At 48.4% G+C, this 21,845-nt stretch overlaps 1 protein-coding gene across 2 annotated transcripts in view; it reads left to right on the top strand.

Annotated features, from left to right (window-relative positions):
* LOC119953368 (guanine nucleotide-binding protein subunit alpha-11-like) overlaps positions 1 to 21,845 on the top strand; it is a 96,060-nt gene that overhangs the window by 26,848 nt on the left and 47,367 nt on the right. The window contains exon 1 of one of the 2 annotated variants that reach the window (XM_038777562.1): positions 16,535 to 16,603. The exons of the other annotated variant lie outside the window; for it this stretch is intronic. The gene's annotated coding sequence lies outside the window, so the exon portion shown is untranslated. Of the gene's footprint in view, positions 1 to 16,534; positions 16,604 to 21,845 lie in introns of those variants that run through there. 2 annotated transcript variants of the gene reach the window in all.

The raw sequence follows: 21,845 nt of genomic DNA, 5'->3' as shown, positions 1-21,845 counted from the left end.
TTTCAGGAAGGCGTTTGGTAAGGTTCCCCATGGTAGGCTATTGCAGAAAATAAGGAAGTATGGGATTGAAGGTGATTTAGCGGTTTGGATCAGTAATTGGCTAGCTGAAAGAAGACAGAGGGTGGTGGTTGATGGTAAATGTTCATCCTGGAGTTCAGTTACTAGTGGTGTACCGCAAGGATCTGTTTTGGGGCCACTGCTGTTTGTCATTTTTATAAATGACCTGGAAGAGGGTGTAGAAGGATGGGTTAGTAAATTTGCAGATGACACGAAGGTCAGTGGAGTTGTGGATAGTGCTGAAGGATGTTATAGGATACAGAGGGACATAGATAAGCTGCAGAGCTGGGCTGAGAGGTGGCAGATGGAGTTTAATGTGGAAAAGTGTGAGGTAGTTCACTTTGGAAGGAGTAACAGGAATGCAGAGTACTGGGCTAATGGCAAGATTCTTGGTAGTGTAGATGAACAGAGAGATCTTGGCATCCAGGTGCCTAAATCCCTGAAAGTTGCCACCCAGGTTAATAGGGCTGTTAAGAAGGCATATGGTGTGCTAGCCTTTATCAGTAGGGGGATTGAGTTTCGGAGCCACAAGGTCATGCTGCAGCTGTACATAACTCTGGTGCGGCCTCTCCTGGAGTACTGCATGCAGTTCTGGTCACCACATTATAGGAAGGATGTGGAAGCTTTGGAAAGGGTTCAGAGGAGATTTACTAGGATGTTGCCTGGTATGGAGGGAAGGTCTTACGAGGAAAGGCTCAGGGACTTGAGGTTGTTTTCGTTAGAGAGGAGAAGGCTGAGAGGTGACTTAATAGAGACATATAAGATAGTCAGAGGGTTAGATAGGGTGGACAGTGAGAGTCTCTTTCCTCGGATGGTGATGACCAACACGAGGGGACATAGCTTTAAATTGAGGGGTGGTAGATATAGGACAGATGTCAGAGGCAGTTTCTTTACTCAGAGAGTAGTAGGGGTGTGGAACGCCCTGCCTGCAACAGTAGTAGACTCGCCAACTTTAAGGGCATTTAAGTGCTCACTGGATAGACATATGGATGAAAATGGAATAGTGTAGGTCAGATAGGCTTCAGTTGATTTCACAGGTCGGCGCAACATCGAGGGCCGAAGGGCCCGTACTGCGCTGTAATGTTCTATGTTCTATGACTCGAGCAGTGAGGTGATATGGCAGAGCTCAGAAATAGGAAGGGTGCGGTACCAATGTTGGGGCTGTACTACAGATCACCCAATAGTGAGTGTGAGATAGAGGTACAAATATGTAAACAGATTATGGAAAGATATAGGAGCAACAGGGTGGTGGTGATAGAAGATTTTAAGTTTCCCAACATTGACTGGGATACACTTAGTGTCAGAGGTCTAGATGGAGCAGAATTTGTAAGGAGCATCCAGGAGGGTTTTCTAGAGCAGTATGTAAATAGTCCAACTCGGGAAGGGGCCATACTGGACCTGGTGTTGGGGAATGAGCCCAGCCAGGTGGTTGAAGTTTCAGTCGGGGATTATTTTGGGAATAATGATCACAATTCCGTAAGTTTTTGTGGTGGGTGCCTGGAACCCATTTCCGGCAGAGGTGGTAGAGGCGGGCATGATAGTGTCATTTAAGATGTATCTTGACAGATACATGAATAGGCTGGGAGCAGAGGGATACAGATCCTTAGAAAACAGGCGACAGTTTTAGGTAGAGGATCTGGATCGGTGCAGGCTTGGAGGGCCGAAGGGCCTGTTCCTGTGCTGTAATTTTTCTTTGTTCTTTGTTCTTTTTGTTCTTCACCCTGCCCTGGGATCAGAAGCTCTCTCCCCCCGCCCCCAACCCCATCCCCTGCAATTTTTAGGCGAATTTGACTGAGGTCGGAATGTTGATCGGCATATAATCAGATCATGCTGCTCTTCAAAGGTGTCACAAGATCTCTTTCATCCACCTGAAGCATTATTACAGGTAGATGACAGCAGATCTGAGAATGCTCCAGTTCCTCTTACATTGGAGCGTAAATCTAGTCTAGATTATATGTGTTCACATTCTGGTGGGAGACTTGATTCATACACTCTCTGACTTTGAGTCAGGAACATAGAACATAGAACAGACAGTGCAGAAGGAGGCCATTCGGCCCATCGAGTCTGCACCGACCCACTTAAGCCCTCACTTCCACCCTATCCCCCTAACCCAGTAACCACTCCTAACCTTTTTGGACACCAAGGGCAATTTATCAAGGCCAATCCACCTAACCTGCACATCTTTAGACGGTGGGAGGAAACCGGCGCACCCGGAGGAAACCCACGCACACACGGGGAGAACGTGCAGACTCCGCACAGACAGCGACCCAGCGGGGAATGGAACCTGGGTCCCATGCGCTGTGAAGCCACAGTGCTATCCATTGTGCCACCGTGCTGCCCACGGAGTGGCACCAACTGAGGCTAGTTGATGACATGAAAAGTGCAGTCATTCTTTTTTGATACCAGAGATTAATTCACATTCAACTCCTATTTTTAAACCCTTTATGGGTTCCTGGTACTCTGTGTTGAGGCCGTGTTGACCTGATGCCAGGCTCCGACTAATGTATCACGCCTTTCCAATGTCATCAGTGAAAAAGATATCTGTTGCAGGAATCAGACAGCACTGGTTGCAAACCGTGATTGTTACCATATAGCGGCACTGTCCCCCCCCCCCCTCCCCCCGCCACCCCCATGCAGAGAGTCCCCAGGAATCAAGCACTAGCAGAGGTTGAGAACTGAAGGCCAACAGCAATGACCGAGAGAGCTGGGCGGATTTTAAGGGAAAGAAATTTCCGCCCAGGTTCAGGGCCATAGGGGTGTAACTGATCCACGCTAGCGGCGCAAAATGGGCTCAGCGTGAATCAGCGGCTGATTTCTTCCACAGTGCTTGCTCCCCTTTCCACTGAAGTTCACAGAAACCGTAATCGTGTGACGGGAAGTGGGAGAGGAAACCGCACGTGTGAAATGATCCCACAAAGAAACAAGCCTGCAGGAATACTCTTTGCCTGTGGGGGGTTCCGAAATTCCACAGCGGAGGATGTAATTCGGGCTTTGATTTCACGCGACAATAAACCCTGACTGTCAGAGGAGGGCACAAGCAGCCAAAACAAACACAGTGATGTCTGCATCCTGACTCTTCCCAGTCTCTTTATCCTTATTTGTGCTAAAGGCGAAGCTGCTTTCACAGCAACGCGCCGTCTTCTAGCTCAAATTAAAATGTTTCAACAGTTTCTCTTGTCTTGGAACGGTGCCTGAATGTGCATGTGCAGTCCTTGGCACCTGCAGCGGCTGTCAGACCTCGTAAAAGATATTTTTCATTCAACCAGATTTATGCACTAGATAAAACCACACCGTTTCAGTGATGTCAACTTGGCCGAGTTTGTTGTAATCTTTCTTCGTGCTTAGAAGGATATAGCTTCCAGTCCCACTTCAGAATTTCTAGGTTAGGATTTCAGTCCAATATCTGAAGGTCTTTGGCGTGGGAGAGGTGATGCACACTCCCTGCTCTTGTGGATGTCATGATCCCATTACACTTCTTGAAGGAGGGTATAAAGATGTCTTAGTCGCAAAATAAATTAACCTAAGAATGCTGTTTATCATAGAGTCAGACAGCAGAGAAAAAAAGCCATTCGGCCCATCGCATTTGCGCCGGTCAGAAACAACCACCTAACTATTCTCATCCCATTTTCCAGCATTTGGTCCATAACCTTGTACGCCTTGGGATTGCAAGTACACATCTAAAAACTTCTTAAATGTTATGAGGGTCTCTGCCGCCACCACCCTTTCAGGCAGCGAGTTCCAGACTCCCACCACCCTCTGGGTGAAAAGGTTTTTCCTCACATCCCCATCGCACCCTCCTGCGCCTTCCGTTAAATCTCTTCCCCCTGGTCATTGATCCCTCCACCAAGGGGAAACGTTTCTTCCTGTTTATTCCATCTATGCCCCTCATAATTTTATCCATTTCAGTCATGAAACGCCCCCCCCCCCCCCACCCCCCCACCCCCCCGGCCCCCGACCTCCGTCTCCTCTGCTCCAAGGAAAACAACGCAAGTCTATCCAACCTCTCTTCATAACTAACTTCATAACAGCCCACACAACATCCTGGTAAATCTCTGCCTGACGTTCCCCTGCCCATCATTACATCTCCAACATGTCTCTTCCGCCCAAGTCCAGAGGCCTTGGGGGGGCCAAGCAGGGGTCTGGCCTGCAGCAGTTCCCCAGGTGTCAGAGACCTTGGCTATCTCTTCCTCTGCCAGCCATGGAACTGCATCAGCGATGAGTAAGAAGCAGCTCGGAGACAGTTTATTAGACAATATCAGGAATGGACTGATTGTCTTATGAGGAAAGGCCAGAGAGGTTAGGTGCGTATCCACTGGAGTTTCGGAGAATAAGGCGACTTGAACGAAACCTTTAAGATCCTGCAGGGTATTGACAGGGTGGATGTGGAGAGGAAGTTTCCTCTCGCTGGAGAATCTAGAACCTGCGGTCACTGTTTTTAAAAAAAAAGGGTGCTCACTTGCTTTGTTTAATTTTTCCATCGTAAAAAGTTTATGTTAATATGTGAAATCTTGTGGCTTAATTCTTTCAGTTAATAACTGGGAGTTTGAATTTCTTATCATAGGAAAAAATAGGAGAGGCAATAAAATCAAATGGTACAACTTTTTACAGGAACGCGAAGATCTGGGCATTTATGGACACAAATATTTGAAAGGGACAGAACAAGTTGAGAAGATAGTTGGAAAACATTTGAGATCATTTATTAAACGAAGAACAGGGTATGAAAGCAAAAAAACGGTGCTATTTAACGCTGGTTACACCTACATTGTGTTTAACTGTGGACGCCACACCTTTAGGGAAAATGAAATGTGCAAAGCCTTCGAGAGGTTGCAGCTGCGATTTACTGAAATTGAACAGTTATGTGTAGAGACCAGAGGAGCTGGGGTTGTTCCCCTTGGAACTGACATGGTTAAGAGGAGAAAACGCTGAACTATTTTGTTAAAGTAAACACGGAGAAGCTATACTCCACAGAGTCAAGAGGGAGAAACTCCCCGCTCGCGACTTTCGCCCTCAAATTTCTAGTTTTTGACTATTGTCCCTATTATTTGTACCTATGCCAGAGTGAATTTAAGTCTTTCTTAGGATGTGTGCATCACTGGAAAGGCCAGCATTTGTTGCCCATCCCTAATTGCCCCTTTATCTCAGTGGCTTGGTTCGTCCCTTTCAGTTAATAGTCAACCACATTACAATATAGCTGGGGCTGGATTCTCCGAAATCGGGCTATGTCCCCACGCCAGGGTAAAAATGCTGGTGTTTCACTCTGGACTTTCCTTAAAGTCCTGAGCGATTCTCCAACCTGCAGGGGGCTATCAGGGCCCCGGAATGCTTCTCACAGCTCTGGCTGTGGATACGGGGCCCCGCACGTCCGGTCGGGAGTCCACGCGTGCGCACGGCGGCGGCCTGCGGCGGTGGAGTCCTACGACATGGTGGACTCGCACCGTGGGCTGTCATCAAAAATGTAGGTCCGCGCACGCCCGCGGGTCCGTGCCGCCGATCGCTCCCCTGGCAGTCCGACTGAGTCCGCAGCCGCCATCGAGGTTCCCGATGACCGATACGTGGCTAGAACTACGCCATCGGGAACTCAGCCAGTTTTGTGCGGAGTATCGCGAGGGGGGGTCTGTCAATGGCCCCCTACCCGTGCCTTGTAGATCCCGCCCGAGTAATTCTCCGGGGATCAGAGAATCGCTTCAGCGGCGGCGGTCCCGATTTCCAGGTGAACGGCCATTCTCTGCCCCCCACGCCAAACGCGATTTTGGCGCGAAGGCTCGGAGAATCCAGACCCTGGAGTCACATGTAGGCCAGATCAAATAAAGATGTTAGATTTCCTTCCTCAAAGGACACTTTTAATGACAATTGATGATAGTTCCGTGGTCACCATCAGGGAGGCTAGTTATCATTTCCAGATCTTATTAATTGCTGTGGTGGGATTTGAACCCGTGACCCCAGGGCATTAGCCTGAGGTCTATTCCCCAATATGCGTGAATTGCTTTTGCTCATCGCAATCCCAATTTTAAATGTCAATTGGATCAGATCAAAGTTTGCCCATTCCAAAAAAGTACCAAATCAACTTCCTTACTTTCAATTCCTGACAGAGGGGGGAGGGGGGGGGGGCAGCAATGGAGGTCTGAGCCAGGCCACCCCGATCCCAAGGGGGACACCCAGAGTCCTGGGCTGCCTCCCGAAAATGCTGCGGGGCAGCGCAGAAGATTTCCCCCCCCCCATAAAACCCACTCCCCAAGGGTGATAATTGACTCATGTGATGAGCTGACCAAATTATACACATGTGCTCATATCATTCGTTGACTGAGAAGAAATGTAGCTCCCAAATGTAGTGCTTTAACTGACTGTTGGCAGATTAGCAGCAGTAGCAGTCAAATCAGCTCCTGCTTGTGGTATGCCTTGGCTAAGTTCAGGGGTTGACCACGTGGGAAACTGTTGGCACAATACTGGCAACACAACACCCTGTAGTTCAGCAAATTGGATCACTGCTACAAAATGTCAGCTGCATGCTATTCTAACCATCTAAACAATAAATTGTGCGGGCCAATTTGAAATAACAATATACTGGTTTGCAGTTCAACCTGAATAAATGACAGGTGTAGAACCCAATGAAAGCAGGAAGCTCGTTGGGAAGCTAGTTGGAATGAATGAACCAGTGAAATGAAAATGAAATGAAATGAAAATCGCTTATTGTCACGAGTAGGCTTCAATGAAGTTACTGTGAAAAGCCCCTAGTCGCCACATTCCGGCGCCTGTCCGGGGAGGCTGGTACGGAGGCTGGTACAGTTTAGCTTTAGTGGATTGAGTCACTTGAAATGAAACTGCCTCCAGTCCATTTAACCTCAAATCACAACCAGAACAATCAGCAAAACAGATTTTTTTGCCAATTCTTTAGAAGCGTAAAGGCTTTGTGGCTAATGTATATTTCCAATTCTCTACTGTATCTAAGGCAGATCTTTGTCCATTTCCATAGCTAGTAATTGCCGGAACAGCTCGCTAGTCGTTTGTCAGAGGCTTATAGCTTGAGCTATAACTTACAGATTATAGCTATAGTTTATAGCTTCACTCCTCAGCAAGCATGGAACATAGAACATCCAGTGCAGAAGGAAGCCATTCGGCCCATCAAGTCTGCACTGACCCACTTAAGCCCTCACTTCCACCCTATCCCCGTAACCCAATAACCCCTCCTAACCTTTTTGGACACTAAGGGAAATTTAGCATGACCAATCCACCTAACCCGCATGCCTTTGGACTGTGGGAGGAAACCGGAGCACCTGGAGGAAACCCACGCAGACACGGCACAGACGGTGATCCAGCGGGGAATCGAACCTGGGACCCTGGCGCTGTGAAGCCACAGTGTTAACCACTGTGCTACCGTGCTGCCCACGCATGGCTGACTAGGGGTCTCTCCTGCTCTTACCACCAGCCATTGGCCTGTTTGGAAAGATTTACAGGTTAACACACTGTTTGGCTATGTTTTGAACGTATCTTCCTTGGCCATCAAGTCCTGGGGTGAGACTTGAACCGGGAGTGCCTGGCTCAGTGGTAGAAATGCGCCATAAGACCTCCTGCTAATCTCAGCGCTGCCTTAAAATAAACCACCAATCTGGCTCACTGTCAATTGTAGCATAAATGACTGAATGTTGCTAAGAAGGAAGACATGTTGTCGAAACATTTTGTCTTGCACTCATCAAAAGCAAAAATGCAACAATCACAACAATCTATATTACCTGAGAAAAGAATGTTGATTGGTTGGCAACTTGACTCTGATTGGCTGAAGCAGTGCCATGGAGAAAATGATGGGGAACTATAGCCTCACCCAGCTCCTCAAAGAAAGGCTCAGTACCTGAACATATTCCTTTTGTTTGCAGAGAATGGGTCCCTGTGTATGAATGTGTATCACCTCTAGTAAATGAGCCAAGTTACAAGCTCAATTGATTATCTTAAATTGCTCTGGTTGTTTGAAATCTGACATTCTTACATCTGTCCTGGTGAGTGCAAGGCGCAAAGCTTCAACAAGACAGCATGACTCTTTTTTCAACAATATTCTAGCTCTGAACTACGAAGTGAAGAAATGAAAGTCTCCATTTCACTTAATGACCTTTTGATTCAACATTTGATTCACAATCCTTGCAACAGAATCCAGCTGCACAGATTTTACTCAAGCAGACCATTTTTTGGATTAATCACTAATCTCCGTTCCCTAACAAACTATTTGGATCAATGTTCCTTCTCAGCTGCAGCCTCTGTAAAACATTTGTGTGTGATTCAATGGAAAAAAAGAATCTACGTCTGATTTTGGGCGCGTTTAGCGGGGTGTTTCTAGATGGCTGCATTGCCGAGTAAACCCCGCTATTCAATGGCACTTTATCATTTGTTTTTGGCCTTGGGGAGGTTTCTCTCTGCCGAGGTTGTCAGTTCCTGCTGGGGTGGCTGTCAGTGCCAAGGTGCCCGAGTGCCAGAGGGAGTGCCAGGTGCCACCCTGCCCTGTCCACGACTACCGGGGATCTTTAATGGTCTGAGAGCCCCCAAGGTGGCATTACAACTGGTCCGTGTTTGTGGAAACCAGTATTAAACGGTGCCCTGGCTAGGTGCCCCCCCCCCCCCCCCCCCCCACCCCCCCGCCCCCCACTGGGTGCTGGTAGAATCCCACAGAAGCCTAATTTAAATGAGCCTAATTTTGTTTAATCTGGTGAGGCGTTTCGAACATTGCAAATCACGCAAGAGGCCTCTCGCGACATCAATGGCATCATCCCGACCGACATCAAGTCGGGCACAACGAGGATTCATATCCCGATAACATCCTTTGGATGGTCGTGCATTAAACTATATCATGCAAGACTCCCTACCTGGGCTGTTAATTTATCTCATTGCTTTTTTCAAGTTCATGGTCTAAATTTAAACCAGTGTAGCCCCACCTGCTCACGCCGCCAAGGGAGAGGAGATATTACAAAGGGTTTCACTATAAGGGAGTTACTGCGCAATCTGCCCTGAACTCTGGACCAGGTTTTCAAAACAGACTTGACTTGTATAATACTCTGGAATGAATGAATTGGAAACTGGATCTCTGTACAGCAACACTTGGTCAACTTTGATAAACATTAATACTCAATCAATATATAATGGGCTGGATTCTCCATTTGGGAAACTCTGTTCCCACTGGACTGAACAGCGCGTGATTTGTGTTTCCATTGGGGGCGCTATTCATTCCGTGATTCAGGGTATGCACTGTGCCGGCTTGAATCACAAGCAACCCTGGCCCAGCGGGCAGTGAAATCACTGGGGCCGGAATTAATGCTAAGGGGCCTGATAGCTGGAGCTGTTTTTAAGCACTCCACTCACCGCACACTCAATCCAGCCACGAAAATGGCTAAGAGAAAATTTGTCCGCCCCCCGATTTTGGGAGTCCGAGGTGGACCCACTGCTTGATGCCAATGAGGAGAGGAGAGACACCTTCTAACTCACAGTGGGCCACAGACTCAAGCCCACCCTCCTGAACAGCACCTGAGAGGGGGTGGCAGAGACGGTCAGTGATGCCAGCTTCACCAGGAGGAGACAGCTGGTGATTCTGATGTGTGAGGGTCACTTGTGAATGCTCTGCGCTGAGAAGGTTCCAGTGGCCATGGTGCAGATGTCCTTTGTTTAAGGTGAGCTCTGCTGATCCACTGCTTCCTCTGCAGTGTGGCAGCGCTTCTGTGGAGTGCCAACACCTGGTGGGCAACTGATGGAGCTTTGTCATGTCCATTCCCTTGCTGATACAGCTGATGTATGAAGGCGGGGCGGCCTGGGTGGGCTCCCACATCAGCAGAGGCTCTCTGAACATTTGCAGGACACTGAGCAGTCAGCAGAGTGAGCAGCCAGGAGCCTGTAGGTAGCACCAAAGGGGGACACCCAGAGTCCACAGACTTGGCACCAGGTCGTTCCTCACTACTGCCCCTTGCCGCGGCTACTGCTCCCCCTTGACAGCCTGTGATGCCCAGGCCTCGCTTGTAAATGTTTGCGCTAATCGAGACCTCCAACTAAGAGGGGCAGAGCATTGCGGAGGAGTGGGGCATGAAGTTTACAACCCGCTAATGATATTTAAATCCACGCAAATAACAGTTTGGCATGGACCTGCTGGGGCAGGGTGCAAACTTCAATATCGCTGCCAACAAGGAAACGGAGCACGGCTTCTGAATAGGTGCTAGCCGCAAATCGCGTTTAAGTCCATTGCGCGGTATTCTCTGACCGATTGCAATTCTCGCTGCTGAAGGTGGGAGGCGGAGAATTCAGCACAGTATTTGCATAAATCGCTACGCTTCATTGTTACTAATTCATTAGTGGCTGAAAACTTGAGTTGCTCTTCTCAGAGACTGGTCTGAATGTGTAATCACCTCGATTAACTGCAAGAGCTTCAATCCAGACGAGGGACTATGTAGAACCAGCGTCCAGCCGGGGTCACTTTGTTTTGGTCCAGCAATAAATACTTTGCTTTGAAATGGTCCAAACTGAACTTTTTTACATCCAAACTCACATTCTGGCTGAGGCTCACCTAGCTGACCTGGTTTTGAGCTTCAATCTGACCCAAATTTGCACTGATCGCTGTTGATGAATTGGTTTGTCAGGTTGAATTGCACAGCAGGATAGTGTCCAGATGTCACTTATTCCTCATGAGGGTAGTTTGTGGTTGATGGGTATATTGACTGTGATTCAACTCTGTGTTGTTCTGCCAGTCACGTCAGGGAGACTCTTGGAAACAGCCTTTGACAATCGAGTTGTTACCGATGGTAATGCCAGTGATATGATATCAACCCCTGTACATCAGACAAGGGGATGTAGTTAGAAGCTCAAAATAATCTGGACATTTACCAAGTGTTTCTCAATATAAAATTATTCAGGTGTTCTATCTTTGTGACCGGAAAGAGCGTCACCTCTGACATACCTAAAGTGATGAGTAGTATAGCTAGAATGTTATTGGATGGGATAGCCTAGAGCCCCCCCCCCGGCAGCAGCAGGATTCTCCGTCCTGGCAGCCGGCCAATGGGGTTTCCCATTGTGGGCATCCCATGCGGTCGGAAAATCCGTCGGCGTGAGGGCCCTGCCGGCGAAACGGACAGTCCCGCCACCGGAGATTTTAAGCTGGTTGATTGTTTATGATTCTATGGTAGCATTGTGGATAGCACAATTGCTTCACCGCTCTAGGGTCCCAGGTTCGATTCCGGCTTGGGTCACTGTCTGTGCGGAGTCTGCACGTTCTCCCCGTGTGTCCGTGGGTTTCCTCCGGGTGCTCCGGTTTCCTCCCACAGTCCAAAGATGTGCGGGTTAGGTGCACTGGCCATGATAAATTGCCCTTAGTGTCCAAAATTGCTCTTAGTGTTGGGTGAGGTTACTGGGTTATGGGGATAGGGTGGAGGTGTGGGCTTGGGTAGGGTGCTCTTTCCAGGAGCCGGTGCAGACACGATGGGCCGAATGGCCTCCTTCTGCACTGTAAATTCTATGATTAGCCTCCCTGCGAAATGGTCGAGCGAGTCACTCAGCTGAAGGGTAATTAAGGATGGGTAATAATTCGCACCCCAAGGATGAATTTAAGAAATAAAATAAAGTCAGAGAATCCAATTCATTTTTTCTAATTAAGGGGCAATTTAGCATGGCCAATCCACCTAACCTGCACATCTTTGGGTTGTGGGAGTGAGACCCACGCAAACACGGGGAGAATGTGCAAACTCCTCACGGGCAGTGACCCAGAGCCGGGATCGAATATGGGACCTCGGCGCTGTGAGGCAGCAATGGTAACCCACTGCGCCACCATGCTGCCCCTCAATCTGCTGTTCAAGCAGTTCCAAATTCAGCAAGTAACTGTTCTTTTGTTATTCATTCTCAGTTGTTTAAGGCTACTTAATGTTCCCTTCTTTAGTTGCCAAGCAGAGGTGGATTTGGTGGCAATTGTTTTACAACTTAATAATTTGGTAAGCATCACTCCGGAGGGGGTTTATAGTCAACCACACAGGGTGTGATTGAGAAGCACTTAGAAATACAAGCAGGTGGGGGGGGGGGGGGGGGGGTCAGTCTGCTTTCCTGGGAGGTCTCTGGTGATGTAGCAGGGGCTGTACAGCAATTTGGTCGTCGTGGCCATTTTATTTGGTACTAATCCCCAAACTACCAAATATCATGAACATATGTCTTGGCTGTTGCAACTCCAGTACCGTAAACACTGCTCTGCTCTGCCCCTCAAATCCAATCACTGTGATGCTTGTGATGCTGAATGCCGACCTGACGAAAGGGGGTATTATTCGAGCTTCCAGTGAGAGCACTAACTTCAATAACAGCTTAAATGCAATGCACCTTTCCTTGCTTTACTGGTGAACAATGGGGCACTCTATCTGGACCAGCAAAGTGGCTTTGCTATCATTAGCCATCCAGGTAGGAGACACCAGCATAGTGAAAGTAAACTTTCATTGGGATTGATGCCTCCATAGCGTTGTTGTTTCCTTGTATGTTGTGTCATAATGTCTGCCTGCGAAATTGTGTTTCTGCGTCCAGTCTGTTTCTATTTTTGTTTTGCTGGAAGTTGATTTGATGAGGCACATGGGCCAGGATAATTAGGACAGTGGGGTTTTCCCTTGACGGTGAACCCAACCCCACCAACACGGCCAGCCCCGCAGCGATTTCTCGCTCCATCGAGAGTTAATTGGTAGGAGACAGGTATTCTGCCCCTCATTCAGGAGGAAGCACTGCCTTAGAGAGCTGCAGCCCACCAACTCTTGTCCATACAAGAACAGCTGCAGTGAGCAGGACCAATACTGCAAGCATTTCCTAGAGCGTAAGTCCCTGGATTCCAGGATGTGGAGAGTAGGGGAAGCCTGGGGGGCTGGATAGAGGGGGATTGTCACATGGTTGGAGAGGCCAGGGGTGGAGGGAATCAATGCGGTTACCAGACCTTGGAGTGGTGGAGAAGGCGTCAAGTCTAAAACGGGGCCTGTTGACAGAGGCCTTTTCAATCCACCTTCCCACCTGAAGCCTGAACCTGATTTATTTTTGGCTTTTCCTGTGCCCCAGAGCTCCTGAAAACTGAGGCTTGGTGGAAAATGGCACTCCCTCAGCAGCACTACACTGCGGTGTCAGCCTGCATGTTGACATTCAAGCCACTGCAATGGAACCTGAACCCACAGCTTTCTGACGAGGAGGTGAAAGTGCCACAGCCGACCCTGCCTTGCAGAGAGAATGCCAGGGCTTGAGGCCTAGGCAGTTAAAGGGTCACCACAGCCATAGGTTGTAGAAGAACAGCCACTGGACTATTATACCCACCTGAGCACAGCCCGCAGTGTTCTGCTTTGCCATTGCTCATGGTAGTTGATGCAAATGACCAATGCTGGCCAAAAATATATCCATAGAATGAGCCTGGGGAAAACTGTGCAGGATAAAACAAATACTATTTATCACTGATTTTGGTAAATAAAAGGCCTTTTCAGGATTATCTCAGGATCTCTATCAGTTAACAAGTCTCGGTACGACATCAAGTACCCAATGGAATTCTAGTTTTTTAAGCATGGGAAGAGAGACCTTGGTATCATAGATACCAATAATACTTTTAAACTTGCAAACATATATTTTAGTCGGAACGTATCCGTCTCACTAAATACCACAGGTGTGAAGATGATCTAACCGCACCGCGACATGCCACAACCTGCAAAATCCTCTTGGAGCACTTGAAAGGGAATTATTCAAGATATGCACATATCGTTGAGAAAAATGCAAACAGTCTTATCAATTATGTCCGATTCCTTAACTTGGTACAAACAAAACATTGCGGCATGCTGGAGATTTCTTCCCGCACCTCAAAGATTTGTAACCTCTTTCGCGACCTCTTGTTCCTTTGTTCCAGCAATAATCTGGAATGCGCTGACTGGCAGATTCAAAAGTAATTTTCAAAAGGGGATTGGATAAATACTTGAAAAAAGGGGGAAACAAAACCACAGGGGAACGGAAGGCTTTGGGGAAAGAGCAGACGCGTGGGGCTTATTGAATAGATAATTTAGTAATAACCTTTATTGTCACAAGTAGGCTTACGTTAACACTGCAATGAGGTTCCTGTGAAATGCCCCTAGTCGGCACATTCCGCCACCCGTTCGGGTACACGGAAGGAGAATTCAGAATGTCCAATTCACCTTTGGGGACTTGTGGGAGGAAACCGGAGCACCTGGAGGAAACCCACGCAGACATGGGGAGGACGTGAGACAATGACCCAAACTGGGAATCGAACCTGGGACCCTGGCGCTGTGAAGCAACAGTGCTAGCCACTGTGCTACCATGCCGCCCGAGCTGACACAGATGCAAATCATAGAGAGAATCATAGAATTTACAGTGCAGAAGGAGGCCATTCGGCCCATCGCGTCTGCACCAGCCCTTAGAAAGGGCACCCTACTTAAGCCCTATGATCATACAATATTCACTGTGGAGGCCACATCGTGTCACATTGGCTCCCAACGGGCTTTATGATTTAGTGCCATTCCCCGGCCTTGTCCCCGTACCCCTGCACATTGTTTCTATTCAAGTAATTGTCCAATGCCCTCTTGAGTGCCTCGAGTGAACATGCCTCCACCACCCTTCCCGACAGCGTATTCCAGACTCTAACCAGACAGCATGAAAACGTTTTTTTCCCTCGCATCACATGGCGGGATTCTCCCCTAACCGGCGGAGTGGGCCGTACAGGCGCCGAGGAGTGGCGTGAACCACTCCGGCGCCGGGACACCCGGAAGATGCGGAATTCTACGCACATTCAGGGGCTAGGCCAGCACCGACGGGGTTGGCACCGTGCCAACCGGCGCCAAAGGGCCTCCGCTGGCCGGCTTGAGTTGGCGCATGCGCGGGAATGCCAGCATGAACTGGCATCATTCCAGCCCACGCGCAGGGGTGTTCTTCTCCATGTCAGCCATGGCGGACCGTTAGAGCGGCCGGTGTGGAGGGAAAGAGTGCCCCCACGGCACAGGCCCACCCGTGGATCAGTGGGCCCCGATTGCAGGCCAGTCCACTGTGGGGGCCCACCCAGGGCCGCAACCTCCCGCGCCCCCCCCCCCCCCCCGAGGACTCCGCAGGCCGCCCGCAGAGCCAGGTCCCGCTGGTACGGACCTGGTTTGATTTACGTCAGCGGGAACAGCCGAAAACGGGCAACCACTTGGTCCATCGCGGGGCGGAGAATCGCCGGGGAGGCCGCTGCCAACGGCCACCAACCGGCGCGACTCGATTCTCGCCCCCGCCGAAAAACCGTCGCCGGAGAATCCGGCAGCCGGTGCCGGGGCGGCGGGTCGGGATTCACGCCACCCCCCGGCGATTCTCCGTTCCGGCGGGGGGGGGGGGGGGGGGGGGGGGGGTCGAGAATCCCGCCTTGATTCTTTTGCAAATCATTTTAAATCTGTGCCCTTTAGTTCTTCATCTGTGCTCTCCTTTCTCTCAGCACCCTTATTATATTGCGATTGCATACGTTTACCATCTGTTGTACTAGATCGTTCTTTTCCAGCATTCCCTCAGCGTACTCTCCCCCTCACAATCTCCAGACCATCAATACCCCAAATACCACCTACGGGGACTGGTACCTCTTCCCCTGCTAATCTCAAAATCTTGATGGCAAGCTGCATCCATCAATGGAGGCAGGCTTTGGGCCTTGAGACCTCTGAACAAAAAGAGACGGGAGCACCGAATACAGGGAATTACAAAACTAGTTCACACCTTTGATTTGGATTCTGAGGCAAATTGTGCTGGCACGGTGGTTAGCACTGCTGCCTCACAGCGCCAGGGACCCGGGTTCGATTCCGGCCTTGGATGACTGTCGGTGTGGAGTTTGCAAGTTCTCCCCGTGTCTGCGTGAGTTGCCTCCCACAGTCCAAAGATGCGCAGGTCAGGTGGATTGACCATGATAAATTGCCCCTTAGTATCCAAAGGTTAGGTGGGGTTACGGGGTAAGGGCAGGGGAGTGGGTTTGGGAGGAATGCTCTTTCGGAGGGTGGGTGCAGGCTCAATGGGCCAAATGGCCTCTTCTACACTGTACGGATTCTATGATTCTATCATTATATTCAACCTTAGCTCACTGGGCTAAATCGCTGGCTTTTAAAGCAGACCAAGCAGGCCAGCAGCACGGTTCGATTCCCGTACCAGCCTCCCCGGACAGGCGCTGGAATGTGGCGACTAGGGGCTTTTCACAGTAACTTCATTGAAGCCTACTCGTGACAATAAGCGATTTTCATTTCATTTCATAAAATAGAGATGTTTCCCCTGGCAGCTGTTTCATTTTATTGACACCAATAACAGGTTGAAATATGATCCTTTCACTTCTGGGCCTAAGTTGAATCCCACCTCGATTGTTTTCTGACGAATGGCAGGCATCGTCTTAAGGGAAACCAGTTCGGCAGCTGTCAACCCACATTCTGACCCCAATACAGAACATGATTATTTTGTGCACCTGTCTTATTCCAAAAGGTCACAAGGAGGCTCGATGGAAGAAATGGGAAATATCCTCGGAGAGAGAGGAGTGCTGTTCTGATCCAAGGCTGAGGGAGGGGTGTTTTGTTAGTTCAGTGTACGTGGGACTTTTATCCTGTATCTAACCTCTGTAATAGCCTGGACAGATGGAATGAAAGATGCTCCATTCTTTATTTTCATCCACTTATGCTTTGGGAGTTGCCCTTCCCCAACCAGTGTGGAAGTTGCTAACCAAGTACCTGGCTCAGGATGTTTATATTCTCCTGCGGCTCTGAGTGAGTTCCCGACCATGGGAGATTCTGCTCAAAGCCCAGGGGACTTTGGATGGTGGGTTCTAGAATCAGTGCTACAAGGTTTCAGTCCTGCCTTGAAGGACCACTCGCTGAAAGTGTAGTTCTCTGGTGCAAGCATAACTTCTGTAATCCTTCCAAACAAACGTCAGCTGCATGTGTGTAGCGATAGACTAGTTCTACATTCTTTGCTTTTGTGGCTGGAAGCCATGTCTAATTAATCTTAATGGAGTTGCTCAGGGCTTCACTCATGAAACAGAGTAATCATCATCATTAAATACTCATCTTCTGAAGAATAGAGTGGGTGAAATTGTTCTGCGCTGGCAATGCGGCCACAACTGGAATGAATTGGAAGGATATGGCTCAACAGAGAAAGAGGAGGTAGAGGGGGAGGATGCAGAGCACCGTGGTTGCCCGGCAGCAGAGGGAGTGAACTGGGCCTGCCTTGGGGATCAAGGGTCGTGTCAGGGTGCCACCAATCTGAGGGATCATTTCATTCAGGCTCGATCCAACAGATCCTTTCTGACATCGAGGAAAAGCATGACCAGGAACTCACTCAGAGGTGGAATGGAACAACAGAATTCCTACAGCGCAGAAGGAGGCCGTTCCACACATCAAGTCTGCACTGACCCTCTGAATGATCACCCTACCTAGGCACACTTGAACCCGGGTCCCTGGCACTGGGAGGCAACACCGCTACCCACTGCGCCACTGTACTGCCCCTTCACTAACATTTCCATTGGAGCTGCAGCCTGGGACATGTAGATGTTTTCTGCCAATGAGGGATTCACATCTGTCCAGAGGTTTTACTGTCACAATAGGCAGTCTCCTCATCTCCTCCACCAGGTTATACCTCTTTTCTTGTCCCACCATTAATAAAACGAGCCTTAAGTGTAAGGAAAAGAAAGGTAGGTTTAAGGGATTTCTATTTATGTTGGTAAACATTAGAAATAAGGAATCATTTTAAGTGAGTTTAATTTAATGTTTCAGTGCCTGGAAGGGTAAAACCTATAGTTAGATTTATGCTGGATTAAGGTGAATGTATGTGTGCGTGTTGGTTAAGTTCCAACTGTGTTTCTGTTGTGCTTAGAGAGGGCTATGGCATGAAGAATAAATAAACCAGCAGGGGTTGCTTACCAACTGGGGCCTTGTAAGGTAGATAGTTTTAGTTTAGCTATTTTGTTGCAGTTGAAGAAGGCAGCTCTCACAGCTGTGCTAGAAGTAGTAGGTTTTAGAAGGCGACAGAGGGAATGTCTCCCTCAGCCTTGCTAGAAGAAAAGGCATACGATAGAGTAATGGATTAAGAAAACAAATGCCAGAAATCTAAAGTCCAGCTAGTTAAGGAAACTAGAAAAATGAAGAGAAGTGTTCAAGAAGTCTGGAGTTAAGTAAACAGAGACAAATGTATGGTTCAGAAGTATTAAAGGAAGTGTAAACAAAGTATTCTGAGTTAAAGAGACAATTGCAGTAACTAGATTTAAAGTAGGACAGCAAACTTCAGAGGTAGATGGAACATTTGATGTTATTTTAACACAGTCTGGGAATCGAGAGTTAAAGTAATTGTGAGCAGGTGAGCAGCAGTCAAGATAAAGCAATTCTTAAGGATTGGTGTAAAATCCTGGGCTGGATTCGCTGTTAAAAGTGGAGCGGAAGCTTCGTTTCGAAGTGTCATTTGGAAAACCTGGTCTGGAATTGAGGACGCAAATCTCTCGGAAGCATTATTATGAGAGAAAATTTTAAGTTGTGTTTCGTGGGAATGTAGTTTGGAAACAATCATGGGGCAATAGCTTTGGGGGTTTCTGAGGAGACACCTGCAAAAATTCACTTGGTGTTCAGAGCAGAGAGTGCGTACTTGACCACAGTCATCTTGTGTGTTTAAAAGGGACTTGGTGTTAATGAGACCATTGTAGATTAGATGTACTTTGTAATCCATGTTAATCTTTAAATGTGTTAAGATAAGTGGGGAGTAAAGAAGTATTGCATCATAATCCAATTTTCCATTTATAATAAATGTATTTTTGTTGTTGTTATAACTAATTAGTTGTTCCGTGACTGTTACTCTACGTTTTATAAAAAAAACAATTGCAAGTTACGGTCTTTTGAGCCAGGGTTCTATTCTGGAATCTTCCCGTCCAGTTATAACATCAACTGGGTTCATAACACACATGTGAGACTTCAAGTCTCATTATTTACACTGTGCTCATAAAGGACAATGGGGCACAGTAACAGGTAGAAGGCATCCCACTGACTGTCTCAGTGCTGTGCCCAATGTGGCAAACTGTAGGGCAGCACGGTAGCATGGTGGTTAGCATAAATGCTTCACAGCTCCAGGGTCCCAGGTTCGATTCCCGGCTGGGTCACTGTCTGTGTGGAGTCTGCATGTCCTCCCCGTGTGTGCGTGGGTTTCCTCCGGGTGCTCCGGTTTCCTCCCACAGTCCAAAGATGTGCGGGTTAGGTGGATAGGCCATGATAAATTGCCCGTAGTGTCCTAAAAAGTAAGGTAGGTTAGGGGGGGGGGGGGGGGGGGGGGGGGTGGTGGTGGTGGTGGTTGGGTTACGGGTATCGGGTGGATACGTGGGTTTGAGTAGGGTGATCATTGCTCGGCACAACATCGAGGGCTGAAGGGCCTGTTCTGTGCTGTACTGTTCTATTCTATGTAACTCGGCCTCTCCCATTTAGTGCTCCCCTTGTGGCCTTGGAGACAGTGAGGGATCTTGGAGGTGGTGAAGGATCTTGGAGGCGGTAAAGCACCCTGTTGCTGTGAAGCACGTGATGGTCAACCTCATTGTGGAGATGCCAGGGTGGGCAACTCCAGAGGCGACTATGCCTGCATCATTGCCTCCATCACTGGGCCCTGCCACAAGGGATTCTTTCTCTGTCAGAGGGGCAAAGGAGACCAAAGATCGTAATGATACCTCGTGAGAAGGTGCGACCTCCTCCTCCTCCGTGACAGCCGCAATCCTTTGTTGGCAGATATCCTGTGCCACTGACCCATCAGGCTGAACCAATGTGGACTTTCTGCATAACGTTGCTGCATATGTTTCTTCATGACTTTGGCTACTCTCTCAACAGAAGAGCTCACATGCTCAATGCCCCGAGCCATGGCGGAACACGCGAAGCTGGATAAACTCTTCAATTTTCAATCCATGGCCCCCGCACTGCCTCAGGGAACTTCAACATGTGATGGTGGTCCAGGTAAAGCCTCCTTTCCTGCATTTCCTGAGGCTCCTGCACCTGTGGCCAGCTGAGCAGGGCTGTGTCGGCCCCCTCTCCTCGGAGGGGGGCTACCCAGAGCTGCCTCTGTCACCTCATTTTGCTCACCAATGCCATGCTTCTTGTGACGATGAGGTGTGAGATGTATTGGTCAAAGATCAGGGGAAGAAAGGTTCCCTCGACTGGCAAATGGGTAATAAATTACCCACCTGAACAATGGGCAGTTCAAGTATAGCACCCAACTTATAGCATCTGGAATCCAGAGGACATCGCCAGAGTGCCCAGAACTGAGCTTAGATCAAGTACAAGCACCAAGTGGCGTGACAGTGTGATGAAACAGATGCCAAATCAGAACAACACCCCAACTGGAAACACTGAGTAATCCTATTGTAAACACAGCATGATGTTACGGACAGCAGGGGGTTCAATTTAAGCTGCATCATTAAATTAACAATTTAAGCAAGATGGGGACTCTTCTTCCGAGGTAGTATGGGCTGAGGTTAGAAACAGGAAAGGAGAGGTCACCCTGTTGGGAGTTTTCTATAGGCCACCTAATAGTTCTAGAGATGTAGAGGAAAGGATGGCGAAGATGATTCTGGAAAAGAGCGAAAGTAACAGGGTAGTTGTTATGGGAGACTTTAACTTTCCTAATATTGACTGGAAAAGATATAGTTCGAGTACATTGGATGGGTCGTTCTTTGTACAATGTGTGCAGGAGGGTTTTCTGACACAATATGTTGACAGGCCAACAAGAGGTGAGGCCACTTTGGATTTGGTTTTGGGTAATGAACCAGGCCAGGTGTTAGATCTGGAGGTAGGTGAACACTTTGGAGACAGTGACCACAATTCGGTGACCTTTACGTTAGTGATGGAAAGGGATAAGTATACCCCGCAGAGCAAGAGTTATAGCTGGGGGAAGGGCAATTATGATGCCATTAGACATGACTTAGGATGTGTTGGTTGGAGAAGTAGGCTGCAAGGGTTGGGCACACTGGATATGTGGAGCTTGTTCAAGGAACAGCTATTGCATGTTCTTGATAAGTACGTACCAGTCAGGCAGGGAGGAAGGGGTCGAGCGAGGGAACCGTGGTTTACCAAAGAAGTGGAATCTCTTGTTAAGAGGAAGAAGGAGGCCTATGTGAAGATGAGGCGTGAAGTTTCAGTTGGGGCGCTTGATAGTTACAGGGAAGCGAGGAAGGATCTAAAGAGAGAGCTGAGACGAGCAAGGAGGGGACATGAGAAGTCTTTGGCAGGTAGGATCAAGGAAAACCCAAAAGCTTTCTATAGGTATGTCAGGAATAAAAGAATGACTAGGGTAAGAGTAGGGCCAGTCAAGGACAGTGGTGGGAAGTTGTGTGTGGAGGCTGAGGAGATAAGCGAGATACTAAATGAATACTTTTCGTCAGTATTCACTCAAGAAAAAGATAATATTGAGGAGGAGAATGCTGAGACCCAGGCTATTAGAATAGATGGCATTGAGTTGCGTAGGGAAGAAGTGTTGGCAATTCTGGACAAGGTGAAAATAGATAAGTCCCCGGGGCCGGATGGGATTTATCCTAGGATTCTCTGGGAAGCCAGGGAAGAGATTGCTGAGCCTTTGGCTTTGATTTTTAGGTCATCATTGGCTACAGGAATAGTGCCAGAGGACTGGAGGATAGCAAATGTGGTCCCTTTGTTCAAGAAGGGGAGTAGAGATAACCCCGGTAACTATAGGCCGGTGAGCCTAACGTCTGTGGTGGGTAAAGTCTTGGAGAGGATTATAAAAGATACGATTTATAATCATCTAGATAGGAATAATATGATTAGGGATAGTCAGCATGGTTTTGTGAAGGGTAG

The sequence above is a fragment of the Scyliorhinus canicula genome, chromosome 18 (genome assembly GCF_902713615.1).
Source record: "Scyliorhinus canicula chromosome 18, sScyCan1.1, whole genome shotgun sequence".
NCBI classification, from domain to species: domain Eukaryota; kingdom Metazoa; phylum Chordata; class Chondrichthyes; order Carcharhiniformes; family Scyliorhinidae; genus Scyliorhinus; species Scyliorhinus canicula.
The sequence above is the reverse complement of the archived record's forward strand: the minus strand, read 5'-3'. Positions and strand labels throughout refer to the sequence as shown.